The following is a 14,753-nucleotide window of genomic DNA, read 5'->3' as shown; positions in this document are numbered from 1 at the left end:
AATTAATCACTAGACTAAGTGATTTAATTTTATTGTAGCTTTAAATATAGAATACTAATGATCCAGGGACTAATTATGTTGCTAAAATTATCAGAACCAACATCTGTGTTGATAGGATGACCGGGTCATGTCAGGTGATGACCTTGTACTAAATCTAGAATAATGACATACAAATCACTTGTTTAAGTATCATACCTCAATTTCCTTCCAAAAATCACTTCTTTAAGTATCATTATTTTAATAACCCCCACTAATTTTAACACCCCCGAACAGTGAAATTTTGATCGCGAACAGTAGAATTTTATTACATATCTATAAGATGAAACCTTGAATTTTACAGGAAAAATACTCCCACTGCTGGGAAAAATCTGTTAAGAAAGTATCAGTTCATTATGTAAAGCCATTTTTATAGCATTTTTTCAACTAAAATAGAATTTGCAGCTAAAAGATTGCATCAAAGGCATAAACCTTGCTGCTTAAAAGAAGCAAAAAGTTCATTTTTTTCAATTTTACTAATGAAAAGATATTATCTAAACCTATGTGTTTAAAATTTTGGTAAAACTACAAAATCACAATTTGTGACAAAACTTCGAATTTGCTACTTAAATAAGTGATTTAAAAATCACTTATTTCAATAAGTCCCCTGACTGTTGGCAGATAGTTGTCTCATTGGCAATTGCAATCATACCACATCTCCTTATTTTTACTTTGGAAGATAGTTGTCTCTTTGGCAATACACCAAACTACATAATGACCTATGATTCAGTAAGATCAATATATTACTAAGATAGCTGTATAGTTTGATGAAAATCCTAGTTGATTTGAAAAAGTTATAAAAAAAATTAAAGTGTACTATCTCTATTTTGTCTGAACTTCAAATCCTAGCTTTTTGGACCCAGATTAATTTAATTCTTAAATTTGACAGCAATACACCAAACTTCTTAACAACCTGGGATTCAGTAAGATTAATATATTACCAAGGTAGCTGTACATATAGTTAGATGAAAATCTAAGTTGATTTGAAAAAGTTATAATAAGAATTAAAGTGTACTATCTGAATATAGTCCGAACTGCAAATTCAAGCTTTTTTTACCTAGATTAATTTAATCCTTAAATTTGACAGCAATACAACTAACTACATAATGACCTATGATTCAGTAAGATCAATATATTACTAAGATAGCTGTATAGTTTGATGAAAATCCTAGTTGATTTGAAAAAGTTATAAAAAAAATTAAAGTGTACTATCTCTATTTTGTCTGAACTGCAAATCCTAGCTTTTTGGACCTAGATTAATTTAATTCTTAAATTTGACAGCAATACATCAAACTACATAATGACCTGGGATTCAGTAAGATCAATATATTACTAAGATAGCTTCATCGTTTGATGAAAATCCAAGTTGATTTGAAAAAGTTATAAAAAAAATTAAAGATGCCTATCTGAATTTAATCTTTTTTTTTACCTATTAATTAAATTCTTTCATTTCACAGCAATGAATCAAACTACCAAATAGACTGGTATTTTGTAAGATCTATATATAATTTAGTTAGATGAGCTGATTTACACCAGTGAAGACTAAATTTGAAGGTCCAGACTAGTCGAGACAGGTCGAGACTGGTTGAGACTGGTCGAGCCTTGGTCGAGACCATTTCAGACTACACCAAGATCATCAAGTACTGTATCAGACTAATTAAGTAAAGTCGAGACCTAGTCGAGTACAATTAAGTACAGTTTAGTACTGTCGAGACAATGTCGAGACTAGTCGAGTAAAATGTGTGCTCGACTTTACTGGTCGAGCACAAAAACTGGTCTTTTCAGACTCGGAGCAGTTTGTAGTGATATTTGAACTGCATGTGATGTTTCGTTTCTCATATAATGCCTAAATGGGCTATCCAGTGAATAAACAGTTTACAGCCTTCAATATTGAAGTACTGCTTACACATCAACACCATTTTTGCACTGGATTTCAAGAATAAATTCATCGTCACTGAAGGATTTCCCTTTTTTGCAATACTGTATGCAGTGTTGAAAAGAACCTTATATCTATTTAACTGATCAGGCTTACATTCTGCTTGAGAATACATTGTCCAAGTTTAGTGTCTGACAATTAATCTTTAGTCATAATTAGACTTAAAATTTGGGTCACTTTCATGGATCCACTGCTTTAAACAAGATAAATGCTGGGGTGTCACTTCGTATATTTTTTTTGGGCTATTTTAAGATTTTGTGTTCCCCTTACAAGTGCACTTTCTTTTTCTGAATGGCAGGGGAACTTCTGGCAGTATGTGCATGACATTAGACCAGTTGATTCATCAAAATATAGCCACGGTCAATTGATTTTCCTGTGGGGCTTAAATGTCCGTTCCCGTTTTTCACGATCGCATTTTTGGTCTTTAGTGAGATCTTTATTTGATTTCTTTTGAAGACGTTGAAGACACAGGCACTTGTTTCTATCCATGGGAAAGTTGAATATCCTTCTATATCTATGGATAGTCGACCTTCCTATGGATAGAAACAAGTGCCTGTGGTTGAAGACCGTTCATAATCTTCAGGCTTTCTCTTGGAAGACGTGACACCAAAGTGAAACGGACTCATTTTGTTCGAAAATGTCTAAATGATTAAATGATTTGTCACGTGACTTCTCGCAACTATTTATAACCTTGTATTTCCAAGACATTATGACACACTCTCTGGTATCGATTAATATACATGTCAAGTATAAACTTTGAAATCATAACCGTTCTCTAGATATAGAGAGGACACAATTTGTTATGGACGGACAGACTGATCACTATAGGGCGTCTGCCATTCAGCGGGGGCCCTAATTATACCACATCTCCTAATTTTTTACTTTGCGGAAAGTTGTTTCATTGGCAATTATACCACATCTCCTTATTTTAATTTTGGCCAATATTTGTCTCATTGGCTATCATACCACATCTCCTTATTTTTATTTTGGTGGCTAGTTCTCATTGGCAATCATACCACATCTCCTTATTTTTACTATAGCAGATCTTCTTATTTTTACTTTGGTGGATAGTTCTCATTGGCAATCATACCACATGGCCTTATTTTTACTCTGGCAAATAGTTCTCATTGGCAATCATACCACATCTCTTTATTTTTACTATAGCAGATCTTCTTATTTTTACTTTGACGGATAGTTCTCATTGGCAATCATACCACATTTCCTTATTTTCACTTTAGAAGATAGTTGTCTCATTGGCAATCATACCACATCTCCTTATTTTTACTCTGGCGAATAGTTCCCATTGGCAATCATACCACATCTCCTTATTCTTACTCTGGCAAATAGTTCTCATTGGCAATCATAACACATCTCTTTATTTTTACTATAGCAGATCTTCTTATTTTTACTATGGCGGATACTTCTCATTGCCAATCATACCACATCTCCTTATTTTTACTCTGGCGAATACTTCTCATTGGCAATCATACCACATCTCCTTATTTTTACTCTGGCGAATAGTTCTCATTGGCAATCATACCACATCTCATTATTTTTACTTGGCGGATAGTTGTCTCATTGGCAATCATACCACATCTCCTTATTTTTACTCTGGCAAATAGTTCTCATTGGCAATCATACCACATCTCCTTATTTTTCCTTTGGCGGATAGTTGTCTCATTGGCAATCATACAACATCTCCTTATTTTTACTCTGGCAAATAGTTCTCATTGGCAATCATACCACATCTCCTTATTTTTTCTTTGGCCAGTCAGGGGACTTACTTAAATGAGTGATTTTCTAAATCACTGATTCAAGTAACATTATGTCCATAAAGGTTGGAAGTAAGAGTTGTCTTTCTTTAAAAATCACCTATTTAAGTAGTACAAATTAATCACTAGACTAAGTGATTTAATTTTATTGTAGCTTTAAATATAGAATACTAATGATCCAGGGACTAATTATGTTGCTAAAATTATCAGAACCAACATCTGTGTTGATAGGATGACCGGGTCATGTCAGGTGATGACCTTGTACTAAATCTAGAATAATGACATACAAATCACTTGTTTAAGTATCATACCTCAATTTCCTTCCAAAAATCACTTCTTTAAGTATCATTATTTTAATAACCCCCACTAATTTTAACACCCCCGAACAGTGAAATTTTGATCGCGAACAGTAGAATTTTATTACATATCTATAAGATGAAACCTTGAATTTTACAGGAAAAATACTCCCACTGCTGGGAAAAATCTGTTAAGAAAGTATCAGTTCATTATGTAAAGCCATTTTTATAGCATTTTTTCAACTAAAATAGAATTTGCAGCTAAAAGATTGCATCAAAGGCATAAACCTTGCTGCTTAAAAGAAGCAAAAAGTTCATTTTTTTCAATTTTACTAATGAAAAGATATTATCTAAACCTATGTGTTTAAAATTTTGGTAAAACTACAAAATCACAATTTGTGACAAAACTTCGAATTTGCTACTTAAATAAGTGATTTAAAAATCACTTATTTCAATAAGTCCCCTGACTGTTGGCAGATAGTTGTCTCATTGGCAATTGCAATCATACCACATCTCCTTATTTTTACTTTGGAAGATAGTTGTCTCTTTGGCAATACACCAAACTACATAATGACCTATGATTCAGTAAGATCAATATATTACTAAGATAGCTGTATAGTTTGATGAAAATCCTAGTTGATTTGAAAAAGTTATAAAAAAAATTAAAGTGTACTATCTCTATTTTGTCTGAACTTCAAATCCTAGCTTTTTGGACCTAGATTAATTTAATTCTTAAATTTGACAGCAATACACCAAACTTCTTAACAACCTGGGATTCAGTAAGATTAATATATTACCAAGGTAGCTGTACATATAGTTAGATGAAAATCTAAGTTGATTTGAAAAAGTTATAATAAGAATTAAAGTGTACTATCTGAATATAGTCCGAACTGCAAATTCAAGCTTTTTTTACCTAGATTAATTTAATCCTTAAATTTGACAGCAATACAACTAACTACATAATGACCTATGATTCAGTAAGATCAATATATTACTAAGATAGCTGTATAGTTTGATGAAAATCCTAGTTGATTTGAAAAAGTTATAAAAAAAATTAAAGTGTACTATCTCTATTTTGTCTGAACTGCAAATCCTAGCTTTTTGGACCTAGATTAATTTAATTCTTAAATTTGACAGCAATACATCAAACTACATAATGACCTGGGATTCAGTAAGATCAATATATTACTAAGATAGCTTCATCGTTTGATGAAAATCCAAGTTGATTTGAAAAAGTTATAAAAAAAATTAAAGATGCCTATCTGAATTTAATCTTTTTTTTTACCTATTAATTAAATTCTTTCATTTCACAGCAATGAATCAAACTACCAAATAGACTGGTATTTTGTAAGATCTATATATAATTTAGTTAGATGAGCTGATTTACACCAGTGAAGACTAAATTTGAAGGTCCAGACTAGTCGAGACAGGTCGAGACTGGTTGAGACTGGTCGAGCCTTGGTCGAGACCATTTCAGACTACACCAAGATCATCAAGTACTGTATCAGACTAATTAAGTAAAGTCGAGACCTAGTCGAGTACAATTAAGTACAGTTTAGTACTGTCGAGACAATGTCGAGACTAGTCGAGTAAAATGTGTGCTCGACTTTACTGGTCGAGCACAAAAACTGGTCTTTTCAGACTCGGAGCAGTTTGTAGTGATATTTGAACTGCATGTGATGTTTCGTTTCTCATATAATGCCTAAATGGGCTATCCAGTGAATAAACAGTTTACAGCCTTCAATATTGAAGTACTGCTTACACATCAACACCATTTTTGCACTGGATTTCAAGAATAAATTCATCGTCACTGAAGGATTTCCCTTTTTTGCAATACTGTATGCAGTGTTGAAAAGAACCTTATATCTATTTAACTGATCAGGCTTACATTCTGCTTGAGAATACATTGTCCAAGTTTAGTGTCTGACAATTAATCTTTAGTCATAATTAGACTTAAAATTTGGGTCACTTTCATGGATCCACTGCTTTAAACAAGATAAATGCTGGGGTGTCACTTCGTATATTTTTTTTGGGCTATTTTAAGATTTTGTGTTCCCCTTACAAGTGCACTTTCTTTTTCTGAATGGCAGGGGAACTTCTGGCAGTATGTGCATGACATTAGACCAGTTGATTCATCAAAATATAGCCACGGTCAATTGATTTTCCTGTGGGGCTTAAATGTCCGTTCCCGTTTTTCACGATCGCATTTTTGGTCTTTAGTGAGATCTTTATTTGATTTCTTTTGAAGACGTTGAAGACACAGGCACTTGTTTCTATCCATGGGAAAGTTGAATATCCTTCTATATCTATGGATAGTCGACCTTCCTATGGATAGAAACAAGTGCCTGTGGTTGAAGACCGTTCATAATCTTCAGGCTTTCTCTTGGAAGACGTGACACCAAAGTGAAACGGACTCATTTTGTTCGAAAATGTCTAAATGATTAAATGATTTGTCACGTGACTTCTCGCAACTATTTATAACCTTGTATTTCCAAGACATTATGACACACTCTCTGGTATCGATTAATATACATGTCAAGTATAAACTTTGAAATCATAACCGTTCTCTAGATATAGAGAGGACACAATTTGTTATGGACGGACAGACTGATCACTATAGGGCGTCTGCCATTCAGCGGGGGCCCTAATTATACCACATCTCCTAATTTTTTACTTTGCGGAAAGTTGTTTCATTGGCAATTATACCACATCTCCTTATTTTAATTTTGGCCAATATTTGTCTCATTGGCTATCATACCACATCTCCTTATTTTTATTTTGGTGGCTAGTTCTCATTGGCAATCATACCACATCTCCTTATTTTGACTTTGGTGGATAGTTCTCATTGGCAATCATACCACATCTCCTTATTTTTACTATGGCCGTTCTTCTTATTTTTACTTTGACGGATAGTTCTCATTGGCAATCATACCACATCTCCTTATTTTTACTATGGCAGATCTTCTTATTTTTACTTTGACAGATAGTTCTCATTGGCAATCATACCACATCTCCTTATTATTACTATGGCAGATCTTCTTATTTTTACTTTGACAGATAGTTCTCATTGGCAATCATACCACATCTCCTTATTTTTACTCTGGCGAATAGTTCTCATTGGCAATCATACCACATCTCCTTATTTTTACTTTGGTGGATAGTTCTCATTGGCAATCATACCACATCTCCTTATGTTTACTTTGGCAGATAGTTGTCTCATTGGCAATCATACCACATCTCCTTATGTTTACTTTGGCAGATAGTTGTCTCATTGGCAATCATACCACATCTCCTTATTTTTACTTTGGCAGATAGTTGTCTTATTGGCAATCATACCACATCTCCTTATGTTTACTTTGGCAGATAGTTTTCTCATTGGCAATCATACTACATCTCCTTATTTTAATTTTGGCCAATATTTGTCTCATTGGCAATCAAACCACATCTCCTTATTTTAACTTTGGTGGATAGTTCTCATTGGCAATCATACCATTACGACATCTTCTTATGTTTACTTTGGCAGATAGTTGTCTCACTGGCAATCATACCACATCTATTTTTTTTACTTTGGCGGATAGTTCTCATTGGCAACCATACCACATCTCCTTGTTTTTACTTTGGCGGATAGTTGTCTCATTGGCAATCATACCACATCTCCTTATTTTTACTTTGGCGGATAGTTTTCATTGGCAACCATACCACCTCTCGTTATCTTCATTTTGGCGAATATTTGTCTCAATGGCAATCATACTACATCTCCTTATTTTTATTTTGGCGGATAGTTGTCTCAATGGCAATCATACTACATCTCCTTATTTTTACTTTGGCGGATAGTTGTCTCATTTGCAATCATACCACATCTCCTTATTTTTTTACTTTGGCAGATAGTTGTCTCATTGGCAATCATACTACATCTCTTTATTTTTATATAAAATGATAATACCAACTAACAAATACTAAAAACTTTGCATTTATATAATTTTCCAAGATTTGTAAAATATGTAAAATCAAACCACATCTCCTTATTTTTATATAACCATGAAATATAAACATTGATGAATGAACCATGAAAATAAGGTAACGGTCATATAAACCATGTTGATAGACAAACATGTTTACCTTACAAACATATACCATAAAGGAAAATACAGCTGATCTATTGCTTATAGTATCTGAGAACCTGACCAAACCACAAAAACTTAATTCTGACCAATGAACCATGAAAATAAGGTAATGGTCATATAAACCATGTGGATAGACAAACATGTTTACCTTACAAGCATACCATAAACCAAAATACAGCTGATCTATTGCTTATAGTATATGATAACCTGATCAAACCACAAAAACTTAATTCTGACCAATGAACCATGAAAATAAGATCAAGGTCTGAAAATCCTGCCAGACAAACATGTTGACTATACAGTTTTCAAGATAATAGACAAAACTTGCATTCTACCCATAAATTCTATTTTGAGCCATGTTGGCCATGTTGGTTGGCAGGGGGAAAGGTCATAGGAATGTACTTTTTTATTATCACTGCCATGCATAAAATTTTAATTGATTACTTTAATTATAAAATTGTAAAGTCTAAAATAACCACCACGCATCAAATTTGAATAAAAGTCCCCACTCTCCCACCCACGCCACTCCCATTCAAATAATTCTGGAAAAGACCTAAGCAATTTCATCCAATGCCGCTTTTAAATCAAGTATAAACCTTTTTTTTTTTAATCTGATAATAAAGGGATTTTCCATTATAAATGTTTTATCAGAGGGATATATATAGTTCACAAATATTGTACACTGACCTATAATAACATCTTGACTGGACGAGGATCACATTGACTGGATAAGGGTCACATTGACTGGACGAGGGTCACATTGACTGGACGAGGATCACATTGACTGGACGAGGGTCACATTGACTGGACGAGGATCACATTGACTGGACGAGGGTCACATTGACTGGACGAGGGTCACATTGACTGGACGAGGATCACATTGACTGGACGAGGGTCACATTGACTGGACGAGGATCACATTGACTGGACGAGGGTCACATTGACTGGACGAGGGTCACATTGACTGGACGAGGATCACATTGACTGGACAAGGGTCTATAAATAAATATCAATAATTGATGTTCAATCTGGAAATATGAATGTTTGTATTGAAGTAGAAATAATAACATGTAATAAAGACTCATTGAATACCATTTTGACATCTCTCATTGATTGGTTGCTGTCTGATTTGACATAGACCTCCTAGGATTCTGACAAAGGACTTCTGAAGGCAAGTCCAGCGAACCTTCATTTATGACCATGGTGATTTCAACAGCGAGATGAAATTCTATTGCTACATAATTATTGTTTGTCTTCATGATAAAATAGAGAAAGGAAATGATATCAAATTTGATTATTCTTTTTTTTAAATTTGCTATAAAATGATATGATGATATGCGTGCTTAGTTGATACAATATTTTATGATCCTTATGCATCTTTAGAATCATCAGTTTTGAAAATGATGAATCCAGACCAATTTTCATGAATCCATGACTCATTGACTGCCTTAGTGAGAACACTATCTCCCTCCCATCTTTCATTCATACAGCTGATTTCTTAGTTAACAACTCTATTGTTATATACAATTCCTATTTTAATGATTGCAATGTTTTATTAGCTTTTTACTCTTAAATGAAATTAAATATTTGTAATTTCTTCATGTTATTTTTGTATAGAAGTTGCAGAGTGAAAAGTGTTAATACTGTTAAAAAAGAATTAAAAAGCACTGAACTGGTGTAATGCTACTTACTAGAATGAACCATGCAGCTAGTTCTTGATTATCTCCCCTTTTAGAATTTTAATATTCACATGAACATTGTAGTTTTTTTGATAAACTAAATTATTAATCGTTCCAATTCAATTTGACTATTATGTTCACTTACCTATAGTTATAAATTGACACGACCTTGAATAGATGAATACAAATAGATCTTCAAACTGAAATTATAAAATAGCTCAATTTCAGTTTACATCACATCTGTTTAAATATTTGTTAACTTTCTCTGAATTTTTATATAATTGTCATTAAATGAAAAAAAAAAAGAGGTCTAAACCTTTCATAGTTCCATACAAAGCTCAGTGTAAAAGTTTAAAAAAATTAATTCATAATAGTTTGAAATAAATGGGGAATGTGTCCATGGGACACAGATGATGCCCCTGCTTGCATATATAATGTTATGAAGGGACATAAGTTGGAATGCACTTTTTATTTGACCCCACCATGCAAACATTTTTAATTGTTGTTCAAGCAATCTTTCTTAAATAACCACCACCCATCAAATTTAAATAAAAGTGCTTCCGAGCCCCCCCCCCCCCCCATACAATTAATTCTGGAAAAGCCCTAATAAGCATTGTGCATAAGTTTCATAACATTTAGTTGAGTCAAACTAAAGTTATAGAACGGAATGAAAATTTAAGAAATTTTTCCATTTGTAAAGGGGCATAACTCTAGAACAGAAAAAGTGACGCCATCAAAATTCAAACTTGATCTGTGTTTTGTGATAATAAACGAATGGAAAACAACTGTCATATTCCTGACTTGGTACATGAAAGCCTGTTATTAGCCAGACTATTCTCTAATGGAGTCATTTTGGTCATGCCGCTCAAATGTTAATAGTCAAACTTTTTAATCTGAATTTCCACTTTATAAGGGGTTAATTATATTTTTGTTTTTCACAAAGGGGGAACTTTGTCTACATCTCACACCCTGGCTACAAATGTGGTATGTTTACCTGAAAGACGATAAACATATCACTGTTTATTAATTCCTTTTCAGTCTAAACTCCTCAGATTTATCTCAAGAATGCCTTACGTTACAGTTTTTTTATTTACAAATCTTCCTCAAGCTGCTGTGTTGAGTGCACTTTTTGAATAAGCATATGACAATTTTGACAAATCAAAAGTCAATGCTCCACCAGTCAACGTCTTCTACATCTGTTAAAACTCATCATAATTAGAGGCTCTCAAGAGCCTGTGTCGCTCACCTGTATTTACTGATGCTTTGGAAATCATGTAAAATAAGGTTAAAATCATAATTAATAGTATTAGATATTAGATATTATAATGATATCTAAGATAATAACAAAAAACTGCAAAATTTTTGTAAAATTACTAACTCAGGGGCAGCAACCCAACAACGGGTTGTCGGATTCGTCTGAAAATTTCAGGGCAGATATATCTAAATCTGATGAACATTTTTGCTACCGTCAGATTTGCTCTAAATACTTTAGTTTCAGAGATATAAACCAAAAACTGCATTTTACCCCTATGTTCTATTTTTAACCAAGTCGGCCATGATAGTCGGAAGGCGGGGTCATTATAATTTTTTTTAAACTAGATACCCTAATAATGATTATGGCCAAGTATGGTTAAATTTGTCTCAGTAGTTTCAGAGAAGAAGATTTTTGTAAAAGATTACAAAAATTTACAAAAAATTGTTAAAAATTGACTATTAAGGGCAATAACTCCTAAAGGGGTTGACTGACAATTTTGGTCATGACAACTTATTTGTAGATCTTACTTTGCTGAACATTATTGCTGTTTACAGTTTATCTCTATCTATAATAATATTCAAGATAATAACCAAAAACTGCAAAATTTCCTTAAAATTACCAATTCAGGGGCAGCAACCCAACAACAGGTTGTCAGATTTGTCTGAAAATTTCAGGGCAGATAGATCTTGACCTGATAATCAGTTTTACCCTTGTCAGATTTGCTCTAAATGCTTTGGTTTCAGAGATATAAGCCAAAATCTACATTTTACCCCTATGTTCTATTTTTAGCCATGGTGGCCATCTTGGTTGGTTGGCGGGGTCATCGGACACATTTTTTAAACTAGATACCCTAATGATGATTGTGGCCAAGTTTGGTTAAATTTGGCCCAGTGGTTTCAGAGGAGAAGATTTTTGTAAAAAGCTAACGACGACGGACGACGACGAAAACGACGACGGACGCCAAGTGATGAGAAAAGCTCACTTTTCCCTTCAGGCCAGGTTTGGCTAAAAAACAATAAATTATGATGTTGGGTTTTCTCATGTGAATTTTTTACATTTTCTTATGTCTGTCTTTTATAGCTTGTGGTATGGGTTTTACACTAAATCCCATTTCAGATTCTGTGTACGGAATGATTATCTGAGGGTAGCCAAATAACATGTATAACAAAATCGCTCCAGACACAGAAGGGGAGGAGGATTTTCAAAAGAGCTGAGAATAAATAGTGGTTCCCCTTGAACTGACCTAATCACAAACTAATACATGTAAACTAAGCAAAAGTTTTAAAGTCAATAAACCATGACTGAGGGGGCGGAGCCAAATAATCTCCATGGAAATGAGATGTACCAGTGCTTATACAACTGCATACTAAATATCATTGACTTACCACTAGTGGTTCCCCATAAACTGACCTAATCACAAACTAATACATGTAAACTAAGCAAAAGATTCAAAGTCAATAGACTATGACTGAGGGGGCAGGGCCAAATATCATTGACCAACCACTAGTGGTTCACCTTAAACTAGATCTAATCACAAACTAATACATTGTTGACATATATAAAGTATGGTTATTTTCTGAAGAAGCAGATAGCCTTTTGAAATAGTAGTTTATTATTAAATTTCATAGCTAGCAACTTATATTAAACATAAAGGGAGATAGCAACTAAATTATAGTACATATATGTAGAAGACCCCTTCTGCAGATTTCGTTAGGAGTGGGCTCTTTGGGGCAGCTGCAGAGGCAATATTTGTTAGGGACCCCAAAATTTACTCTCTGGCAGTGACACTCAAAATTGTGGACGTTTAAGTTATATATGTCTACATTGGCTAGAGGTGAAGAGGGAAGGTTGAGCGCTCATAAAACCTGTCTAACCCCGCCGCCTTTTTGCGTCTGTCCTAAGTCAGGAACCTCTAGCCTTTGTTTGTCTTGTATATTTTTTTAATTTTGGTTCAGCTATATGTTTCGGAGCATAGAATGGCGTCATTTCCTTGATTTAGTTACATTGTGTTCCCGGGCCTGCTCCAGGCTGCCTCTGGGTGTGGGATTTCTCGCCGTGTTGAAGACCCATTGGTGGCAAGAATCCGGGTCCGTTCGCCCAAAAACACGTTCACGCCCATTCACGTTCGCCCCCTTTCACTTTCGCACCCTTTTTATTGGTTTAGTGTTTAATAATTTTGTAATCGAGTTTTGGTAAGTGTATTGCTGTAAATATTTTTTTTGTTCATTGTTTTCAAAATAAAGTGAGATTCTGACAACATTGTTTGTGTTGAATAAATCTTAATCATGTTTTGGTTAATGTATTTCTATATAAAAAAAAATCATTGTTTCTAAATAAAGTGAGATTCTGACGTTTGTTTTTGTGTTGAATAAATCTTAATCATCTTTTGGTTAGTGTATTGCTATAAATTTATGTTTTCATTGTTTCAAAATAAAGTGAGATTCTCAAGTAGTTTTTTTTTTTGTGCTGAATAAATATTAAATTATGTTTTGGTTAGTGTTGTGATATAATTTTTTTTTTTCATTGTTTCAAAATAAAGTGAGATCAAAGGGGCCAAGTTGTTAAAATCAATTATCTTTCGTGTTTTTCTTTTGAAATCTTCAATGTTTTACTCATACCAAGCTAAATGCAGTATTTACATCAAAGAAAGTTAAAACAACAATCATGATTTTCAAACATACAACAATAATACCAAATTTAGCTGTGTATAAATACCAATTAGCAGTAATCATACATTTGTTCATAATTAACATTTAATAATTAATCATCAAATTGATGAAAAAAAACACAAAACAATTTTTATTCAAGAAAATATATTTTTTTTGGTATATACATATAAAATCAAAGTGCTGGATAGCACCTGTGGAAAGTTTGCAACAGTAGATGTGTATTATTTCAAATAGGTTGTAGATGTGTAGATTGTGCGGTTAACGTTTTTTTCTGACTTTTAAAAAAAATTACTTAATACAAAAAATAATTGTAACAGGATGTTGTTAGGAAGTCTCCCAAACAAAGCTCCCATAATGAGTCATTCCCATGGTCGCCTGACATTTGGCAAAGTCCAGTACAAATTGGTATGGTCAAGTAAAGTGATATGCATAAGTGACGCCTAGGGATTAACCCTGTATGTCATTCAAATCTTCTTGAAATCATGAACAGGAATATATATATATATATATATATATATATATATATATATGGTTTAGGCGTGGGGATCTCGACCGTTTACAAGTTTTCAAACAGGAAAGGGGTGGGAGTGACCCCAGGTGACTCGCCTTTTATTTCATTTGATTTGTTTTATTGTCCCGTACAAGAATATATATGGTTTCGGGTGGGGATCTCGACCGTTTACAAGTTTTCAAAAAGAAGGGGGTGGGGTGACCCCTGTGGACATCCCCTATATTTCATTTGATTTGTTTTATTGTCCCATACAAGAATATATATGGTTTAGGGGTTGGGATCTCGACCATTAACAAGTTCTCAAACAGAGGGGGTGGGGAGTCTCCCCCAGAGACTTCCCCTATATTTCATTTGATTTATTTTATTGTCCCACACAAGAATATATATGGTTTCTGGGTGGGGATCTCGACCGTTTACAAGTTCTCAAACAGGAGGGGGTGGGGTGACCCAGAAGGACTCCCACTATATTTCATTT

General features: G+C 33.7%; 1 protein-coding gene and 2 long non-coding RNA genes across 5 annotated transcripts in view; 1 reads left to right on the top strand and 2 right to left on the bottom strand.

Annotated features, from left to right (window-relative positions):
- LOC127731862 (uncharacterized) overlaps positions 1–14,753 on the bottom strand; it is an 897,808-nt gene that overhangs the window by 220,121 nt on the left and 662,934 nt on the right. The window lies entirely within an intron of this gene.
- Positions 1–14,753, top strand: part of LOC127731900 (uncharacterized) — a 336,874-nt gene that overhangs the window by 137,893 nt on the left and 184,228 nt on the right. The gene's annotated exons all lie outside the window — the stretch shown is intronic.
- Positions 1–14,753, bottom strand: part of LOC127731888 (uncharacterized) — a 65,794-nt gene that overhangs the window by 43,715 nt on the left and 7,326 nt on the right. Inside the window, exon 2 of the long non-coding RNA XR_007995889.1 lies at positions 9,989–10,043. This is a non-coding gene — a long non-coding RNA (uncharacterized LOC127731888). The remainder of the gene's footprint in view (positions 1–9,988; positions 10,044–14,753) is intronic.

Source organism: Mytilus californianus, unplaced genomic scaffold (assembly GCF_021869535.1).
Source record: "Mytilus californianus isolate M0D057914Y unplaced genomic scaffold, xbMytCali1.0.p SCAF_21, whole genome shotgun sequence".
Lineage (NCBI taxonomy): Eukaryota > Metazoa > Mollusca > Bivalvia > Mytilida > Mytilidae > Mytilus > Mytilus californianus.
Note: the sequence above shows the minus strand (reverse complement) of the source record. Positions and strands in the feature narration are given on the sequence as shown.